The sequence below is a fragment of the Stegostoma tigrinum genome, chromosome 8, assembly GCF_030684315.1.
Source record: "Stegostoma tigrinum isolate sSteTig4 chromosome 8, sSteTig4.hap1, whole genome shotgun sequence".
In the NCBI taxonomy this organism is placed as follows: Eukaryota; Metazoa; Chordata; class Chondrichthyes; order Orectolobiformes; family Stegostomatidae; genus Stegostoma; species Stegostoma tigrinum.
The window spans coordinates 48,629,781-48,638,595 of record NC_081361.1 but is presented as its reverse complement, the minus strand read 5'-3'; positions in this window follow the sequence as shown (position 1 = coordinate 48,638,595).

Sequence of the window (8,815 nt, the reverse complement as noted above, 5' to 3'; positions counted from 1 at the left end):
GGCCACGTACACCCCTCCTTCTCTGCAAGGTCAGGCAGCTGTGCCGCTTTCTTCCCCCCGCCGCCGCCACAAGGGTCAACACAGACCAACCCTCCCGTCCACCTTTCCCCGAGGTCACCGGACTGAACCTGCACTGGGCCACGTTGCACAGAGAAATCCTTCACGTGGATTCCACTTTCCCGTCAATTCAAATTTCTGGAGGGTGTGGAATCTATTCGCTAAATGTGAAGACTATTACAGCTGTATGCACTGAATTTGCTCGAATACCGTCTGATGTTCAAATTGAATGTTTCTTCTTTGTTTTCTTTTTAAAATGTTGTGGTTACATTATGTTTTGGGAGGAAAAATTAACCATGTAAGCCTTTTAAAGAAGAGGCAAAAGTATTGAACGTGCTGGAAGCCTGAAATTAAAGTAAACATAAAATAGTGATTTGCAGGCTTCACTTTTCAAGTCTGATTATTGATCACAGCTGCGGAAGGTGGGAAGGTGTAATGGCGTTTGCTCGACTGAAGTGGGGAGGGTGTGATCAAGATCAAAATGTAAGTCAATCAGAGGGTGCAGAGCAGGACAGATTAAATGACGGAAGTGTTCAGTGCGCAATCAAATGGAGTTATAAGAAAGCAACATAAATATATGTTTGCAGAGGAGAATGAAAGTTAGGATCATGCATGACTGCCGTTCAAAGGTGAAACAGAATCCACAGAAAAGGGACGATACAAACTGGCAAGGCAAAGAAAATGGGGCAGAGGATATGAAAACTTTTAAATTTTAAGTAAATGCCTCAATGACAGTTACGTGTTGCACAAATTGCCTTAAGGGATTTAATTACCTCAAATATTTGAGAAGCAAAATGAAATGAAAAAGACGTAAATTAAACAATCAGCTCAGTTCTCCCATCCACAGCCAGATGAACATACCAATTAGAAACAGGAACAGGGTACTTGGACCCTCAAATCTACACCATCATTTAATGAGATCATTAGCAGATCTGACTTTCCCACATTGCTGCTTACCCCGATACCCTTTACCCTTGTGCTTAACAAAAATCTGTCTACTTCTGCCTTAACAATACTCAAAGACTGTGCTTGTATTGCCTTCCACGGAAGAGTATTCCAAAGACTCATGGTCCTCTATGACAAAACATTTCTCTTCATCTCTCTCTCTTAAATGACATAAGGCATAGGAGGAGAAGTAGGGCAGTCAGCCCAGCAAGTCTGCTCCACCACTCAATGAGATCATGGTTGATCTGCTAATCCTTAATATCACTTTTCTGCCTTTTCTACATAAACCTTAATTCCCTCACCAATTAAAAATGTCTATCTCTATCTTTACCAGCCCCCTGCAGTAAGGGATTCCGCAGATTCATTGTGCAAGGGCGGATGAATGTAGTTCACATGCTTGAAGTCTGAAATTAAAATAAACAGAAAATATGTAATTTGTGGAGAAAGAAAACTGGCTTCACTTTTCAGGTGTGTTTGTGACTGTTCATCACAGCTGTGGGAAGTTACAAGTGTAATAGCTGAGAGAAGAAATTTGTACCCATCTCTATCTTAAATAGGTGCTCTACTTAGTGACCCCTTGCTTGAGAAGGGCAAGTGTTTCAGCCGTGTGAAACCCCCTAAGAATCTTGTAGAGTCATACAGCATGGAAATAGGCCCTTTGTTCCAACTGATCCATGCTGACCACGTTTCCCAAACTAAACTAGTCCCATTTGCCTGCATTTGGCCCATATCCCACTAAATCTTTCCTGTTCATGTACCTATCCAAATGTCTTTTAAATGTTGTAACTATACCTGCATCTACCACTTGCTTTGGCGGTTCTTTCCACATATGAACCACCATCTATGGAAAAAGTTGACCTTCGGGTCTTTTTTTTAAAGCTTTCTTTTATCTCCCCTTAAAAATATGCCCTCTTGCTTTGAATTGCCCTACCCTAGGGGGAAAAAAAACCTTTGCTATTCATGTTGTCTATGCCCCTCATGATTTTATGAACCTCTACAAGGTAACTGCTCAACCTCCTACACTCCAGTAAAAAAAGTCCCAGCTTATCCAGTCTCTCCTTATAACTCAAACCTTCCAGTCCTGATAATACCCTTGTGAATCTTTTCTGCACCCCCTCTAATTTAATAGTATCATTCCTATGGCAGGGCTACCAGAATGGCACACAGTATTCCAAAAGCACCCTTAATAATGCCCTGCACAGTCGCAACATGACAACGCAACTTCTATACTCAATGGTCTGAGCAATGAAGAAAAGGGTGCTGAATACTTTCTTTATCACTATCCACCTGTGACGCAACTTTCAATGAACAATTACCTGAACCTCCAGTTCACTCTGTTCTACAACACTCCCCAGGGCCTACCATTAACTGTGTCTTGTCCTTATATTTATTTAAATTAAACTCCATGTGCCATTCCTTGGCCAGTTGGCCCAATTGATCAATATCCCTTTGTAATCTTAGATAACTTCCTTCACTGTCCACTAGATTTTGGTGTCATCTGCAAACAGGTCATTGCTCATTATGCTAAACTCCAATGGGTGCAGACTCACCGTACTCGACTGGTCCTCCTAAGAAGATCCCTCCACACTCGGATCAACCTAGTAAACATTCTCTGGATTGCCATCAATATCAACATATCCTTCCTTAGATAAGGGGAGCAAAAGTGTTCATATTATTTTAGATGTGGTCTAACTAGCATCTTCTATGATTTTAGCAATACGTCCCTGTTTTTATACTCCATTCTGTTTGAGATAAAGACCAACATTCCACTTGCGCTGCCTAATACCCCTGCTGAACATGTATGTTAGTGTTTTGTGATTTATCTATAAGGTCCCCCAAACCTCCCAATACTGCAAGTTTCTGTTTTCCTCCGTTCAAACAATATTCAGCTCCTGTATTTGTCCTGCCAAAGTTCGGTCATGTTTTTGCTCACTCTCTTAACCTATATGTATCCTGCTATAGACTCCATGTCATCCTCTCCTTATCACTTTCCTTCCCAAATATTTTATTGTGATCTGCATATTTAATAATGGTACATTAACTTCCCTCATCCAAATCATTGATGTATGGATGATAACCTTATTTATAGATATTGACCCTAGTTGTAGAATCTCTTTTTCACATGTACCTGTCACTACCTCTCAGATTTTTATATGTCAGATCACTTCTTGCTCAGCAGATACAGCCTGTACAATCTTATTTCATAAGAAAATCCACCCATTCCAGAAATTGGAACATTGGAAATAAAAATAGAAATTGCTAGAGAAACTCGGCAGGTTTGGAAACATTTGTGGAGAGAAAAACTATCCTCTCACAAAAGAAATTTCCCCTCATCTCAGTTCTGAAGGGTTATCTCTCGACTCTGAGGCTGTGTCTTAGTGTCCTAGTCTCTCCCACTAGTGGAAGCATGTTCTCGACACCCACTCTATCCAAACCGCTCACGTTCAGTCAGATCTCCCCCCCTCCTTCTAAATTCCATGAATACATACCCAGAATCTTCAACTGCTCCTCATGACAAGCCCTTCATCCCAGGATCATTCTTGTAAACTTTCTCTGGACTCCCTCCAAAGCAAGCACATCCTTCCTTAGACAGGGCCTAAAACTGCTCACGATATTCCAAATACAGTCTAACTAGAGCTTTATACAGCATCAGCAGCACATCTCTGCTCTTGTATTCTAGCCTTGAATAGTCACTGCCTCTATTTATCTATGCAAGTGCAAGTGCAAATGTTAAGCTAATTTACTGGTAGTTTCCTGCCATGTTTCCTTCCCTTCTTGAAAGAGGAGTTACCATAGGTACTGTCCAATTTAATTGAACCTTCCTAGAATTAAGGGAAATTTTGAAAATTAAAGCCAATATATCAACTGTCTTCCTCGCCACTCACATTAAGATCATGTAATGAAGTCCATCAAGACGTGGGGGTCTTCTCAATCTGCAGCCCCAACAATTTGTCCACTATCACTTTGTTTTTGGTTGTAATTTTCTTGGGTTCCTCAATTTTTCATTTGGAGCTGTTTTAAGGATGTGACTGGTTTCTATCCATCTCATCTTTATCCTCTCCATTATCTTCTTCACTTGCTTTGTGCCGTCTAACTTTCCTGGTGACTCTCTTCTCATGCATGCCTGTGTAGACATGAGCTTATTCTTCCTAATACTTTCTCAATCTGTCTTCATACCATATCACACACAAATAACCTGTTATTTTGTCTTTACTTGCGACACCAGTGAGCTTCAGCTCTCGTCTTCCCCACTCCCTACTCATCCTGAGTCCACAGCAAGCCATTGGCTGTAATGTGACCCCCCACCCTCCAACTGGCCCTCTCATAAGGCCAAAATCTCATAACTAAATCCATTTAAGTAAGTGCTTACCATAATGCTAACAAGATCATAAATATAAACGTACTATATATGCATTGGGACGCCATTTCATTTCTCATTAACAAAACTTAAAAAAAAGAATGTCTGATAACATTAGTGTTGCAACCATTGGATCTGTGTGGGGTAACCTGTAGTGGCCGCCTTCCTTGGTTACTCCCATTACTACATCTCTTCTTTATTTGTAGACTAGCAAATACCTTTACAATCCAAAATCAATAAACAGTAATAATGGGAACTGCAGATGCTCGAGAATCCAAGACAATGAAATGTGAGGCTGGATGAACACAGCAGGCCCAGCACCATCTCAGGAGCACAAAAAGGAGCCTCTCTGATGAAGGGTCTAGGCCCGAAACATCAGCTTTTGTGCTCCTGAGATGCTGCTGGGCCTGCTGTGTTCATCCAGCCTCACATTTCATTATCAATAAACAGTAAGTTAGCTTGAATGGATGTAGCAGTCTGCGTTTCTTCTGTATTTTAGGAGATGGGTTGATGAGATCTCTGATGAGATGAAGCCTGTTGTAAACCATTAAAGCAAATTATTATGCATTTTATATTTATAAAAATATAACTTACCATGAAATTATATCTTTGTATTCGTCCTTATGATATGCGAAATACTGACACCAACTTTGCACATTTGACATGGGTCTTGCTCATTTTATGAATCAGCATCATTGAGCTCAGAGAAAGAAACTTTGAAAACTAGGCTTATTTGACTTTCTCAAATAGGATTGTCTTGTAGATAACTTTAACTTTGCCAAAAAAAACACAAATAAGGCTGTCCTCTGGTTCTTAATTTGGGCTTTTGTTGTGAGTGGTTATCTTGCAAAGTTGTCAATCAAGCATATCATTATGATTGAAGAGCTTCTTCATCCATGGTGTGCTGATTCACAGCAACTGCATTATTTGAAGTACTCAGCAGGGTAGGCAGCATCTATGCAAAAGCAAGAAGAGTTAACCTTGACTTCCATGGATTTATTAAGATCAAAACATGATTGTCTAACTTAACTGAGCTAATAGAGAAGGTGGATGATGGGAGTGTAGTTGATGTATATTTGCACTATCAAAAGGCACCTGATAAAGCACCACCTATTATGCTTGTTTGAAAAACTTAAAGCCATGAACTATGTTACAAATGATATGTGCTTAACGATCCTACAGAGACTGCACACAAAGACACTTACAGCAAGCAGTAGAGGTCACATAACTACAACAAACCAGCCAGTGCACTAAGTAAAATTACATTTCTCCAACCGTGCCCTTTTACATATTTAAAAAAGTTCAGGCACCATCATTTGCAGTTCCAAGGTTTTCATTATAAATAATCTTAAAGGAAGTTATCATTCATTAACAAAAATGTATTACCTCTAGTCAGTTCCATTTTCCATCAGTCTCTGCATATGTATTCATACATACTCATATAAATGACTAAATGTAGCACTTCAGCGTTCTTTTCCCAATATTAAGGTGCAGTTTCTTTGACGTTAACACATCCTTTAGCCTGGTAGAGTTGATCTTGGCTACCTCAGTTCTTCTTCAGATCTCACCCTACTGTATGGGACATTTTTGCTTTTCACCAATGTCTTGGTTTAATGAACATTCGTTCCTAGTCCATGTTTCACACTCCTTGCTTTAATTTTATTTACAATTTTCTGCAATGTCATCAGCATTTCTCAAGTTGTTGATGTTCAAGCCAGAACGCTGCATAGATCTTCTATTTCTACATCTCTGAAGATACCCTCAGCACATAGGTTCCACATTTCTGGGGCTGTAACATTCCTCGCACACTCCTCTTTAGAATGGAAAGCTCTCAGCACACCCTATCAAGTCTCACCACTACTCATTAGTACCAGCAGGTGACTCTTCTATAATTTCTAGTTTGTTTAAACACTCCATTATTTTCTGATGGCAGATCCCCATTAAATGCCTTTTCATAGTTTATAAAGCAAACGTCACATTGAACAGTTGTATAATAATGGTTAATCCACTTACAGTTTATATACTAGATAATAAAGTGTGAAGCTGGATGAACACAGCAGGCCAAGCAGCATCTCAGGAGCACAAAAGCTGACGTTTCAGGCCTAGAACCTTCGTCAGAGAGGGGGATGGGGTGAGGGTTCTGGAATAAATAGGGAGAGAGGGGGAGGCGGACCGAAGATGGAGAGAAAAGAAGATAGGTGGAGAGGGGAGTATGGGTGGGGAGGGAGGAAGGGGATAGGTCAGTCCAGGGAAGACGGACAGCTCAAGGAGGTGGGATGAAGTTAGTAGGTAGGAGATGGAGGTGCGGTTTGGGATGGGAGGAAGGGATGGGTGAGAGGAAGAACAGATTAGGGAGGCAGAGACAGATTGGACTGTTTTGGGATGCAGTGGGTGCAGAGGAAGAGCTGGGCTGCTTGTGGTGTGGTGCAGTGGGGGGAGGGGACGAACTGGGCTGGTTTTGGGATGCGTTGGGGGAAGGGGAGATTTTGAAGCTGGTGAAGTCCACATTGATACTATTGGGCTGCAGGGTTCCCAAGCAGAATATGAGTTGCTGTTCCTGCAACCTTCGGGTGGCATCATTGTGGCACTGCAGGAGGCCCATGATGGACATGTCATCTAAAGAATGGGAGGGGGAGTGGAAATAGTTTGCGACTGGGAGGTGCAGTTGTTTATTGCGAACCGAACAGAGGTGTTCTGCAAAGCAGTCCCCAAGCCTCTGTTTGGTTTCCCCAATGTAGAGGAAGCCACACCGGGTGCAATGGATACAGTATACCACATTGGCAGATGTGCAGGTGAACCTCTGCTTAATATGGAAAGTCATCTTGGGGCCTGGGGTAGGGGTGAGTGAGGAGGTGTGGGGGCAAGTGTAGCATTCGCTGCGGTTGCAGGGGAAGGTGCCGGGTATGGTGGGGTTGGAGGGCAGTGTGGAGCGAACAAGGGAGTCACGGAGAGGGTGGTCTCTCCGGAAAGCAGACAAGGGTGGGGATGGAAAAGTAGCTTGGGTGGTGGGGTCGGATTGTAGATGGCGGAAGTGTCGGAGGATGATGCGTCGTATCCGGAGGTTGGTGGGGTGGTGTGTGAGAACGAGGGAGATCCTCTTAGGGCGGTTGTGGTGGGGGCGGGGTGTGAGGGATGTGTTGCGGGAAATGCGGGAGATGCGGTCAAGGGCGTTCTCGACCACTGTGGGGGGAAAGTTGCGGTCCTTGAAGAACTTGGACCATTTCCACTCCCCCTCCCATTCTTTAGATGACATGTCCATCATGGGCCTCCTGCAGTGCCACAATGATGCCACCCGTAGGTTGCAGGAACAGCAACTCGTATTCTGCTTGGAAACCCTGCAGCCCAATGGTATCAATGTGGACTTCACCAGCTTCAAAATTCCCCTTCCCCCACCGCATCCCAAAACCAGCCCAGTTCGTCCCCTCCCCCCACTGCACCACACCACAACCAGCCCAGCTCTTCCCCTGCACCCACTGCATCCCAAAACCAGTCCAACCTGTCTCTGCCTCCCTAACCTGTTCTTCCTCTCACCCATCCCTTCCTCCCACCCCAAACCGCACCTCCATCTCCTACCTACTAACCTCATCCCACCTCCTTGACCTGTCCGTCTTCCCTGGACTGACCTATCCCCTCCCTACCTCCCCACCTATACTCTCCTCTCCACCTATCTTCTTTTCTCTATATCTTCGGTCCGCCTCCCCCTCTCTCCCTATTTATTCCAGAACCCTCACCCCGTCCCCCTCTCTGATGAAGGGTTTAGGCCTGAAACGTCAGCTTTTGTGCTCCTGAGATGCTGCTGGGCCTGCTGTGTTCATCCAGCCTCACATTTTATTATCTTGGATTCTCCAGCATCTGCAGTTCCCATTATCACATCAGCAGAAAGTGAATTGCAATCTGATGGCGACATACTCAAACTGCATGCGAAGGGCTGATTTTCATTGATGCTCTTTTGATTCTGAGCCATTTAGGTTCACCTTTTATCTCACCATGACAGGGACTAGAAAATCCCACCCCACTCCACATGTCTAATGCTGTTCAGGAAGGACTTACCCTTCCTACTGGAAAAAGTGATCACTAAAGGCATGGAAATGTGGAATCATTGCTTGTTGACCTACACTCTAGTGATTGGCAGCATTTTAAAAGCCAGGTGAATTTGCTTTAGCATTCATTGAAGAGTGCAAAGGTCATGCAGTGAGCAGTACAAGGCATTCCTAAAAATGAAGTGTCAACCTGGTGAGGCTACACAACAGGACTTTTTGTATGTTAAACAACAAATGCAGGAAGTGATAGATGGAGCTAAGCAACTCGACATTCAGTGGATCAAATCTCAGCTCTGCGGTGCTGTCACACTCAATTGTGTAAAGAGGTGGACAGTCAAACAACTCACTGGAGGAAGTGGCTCCACTAATATTCTCATCCTCAATGATGTAGGATCCCAGCACATCAGTGTAAATG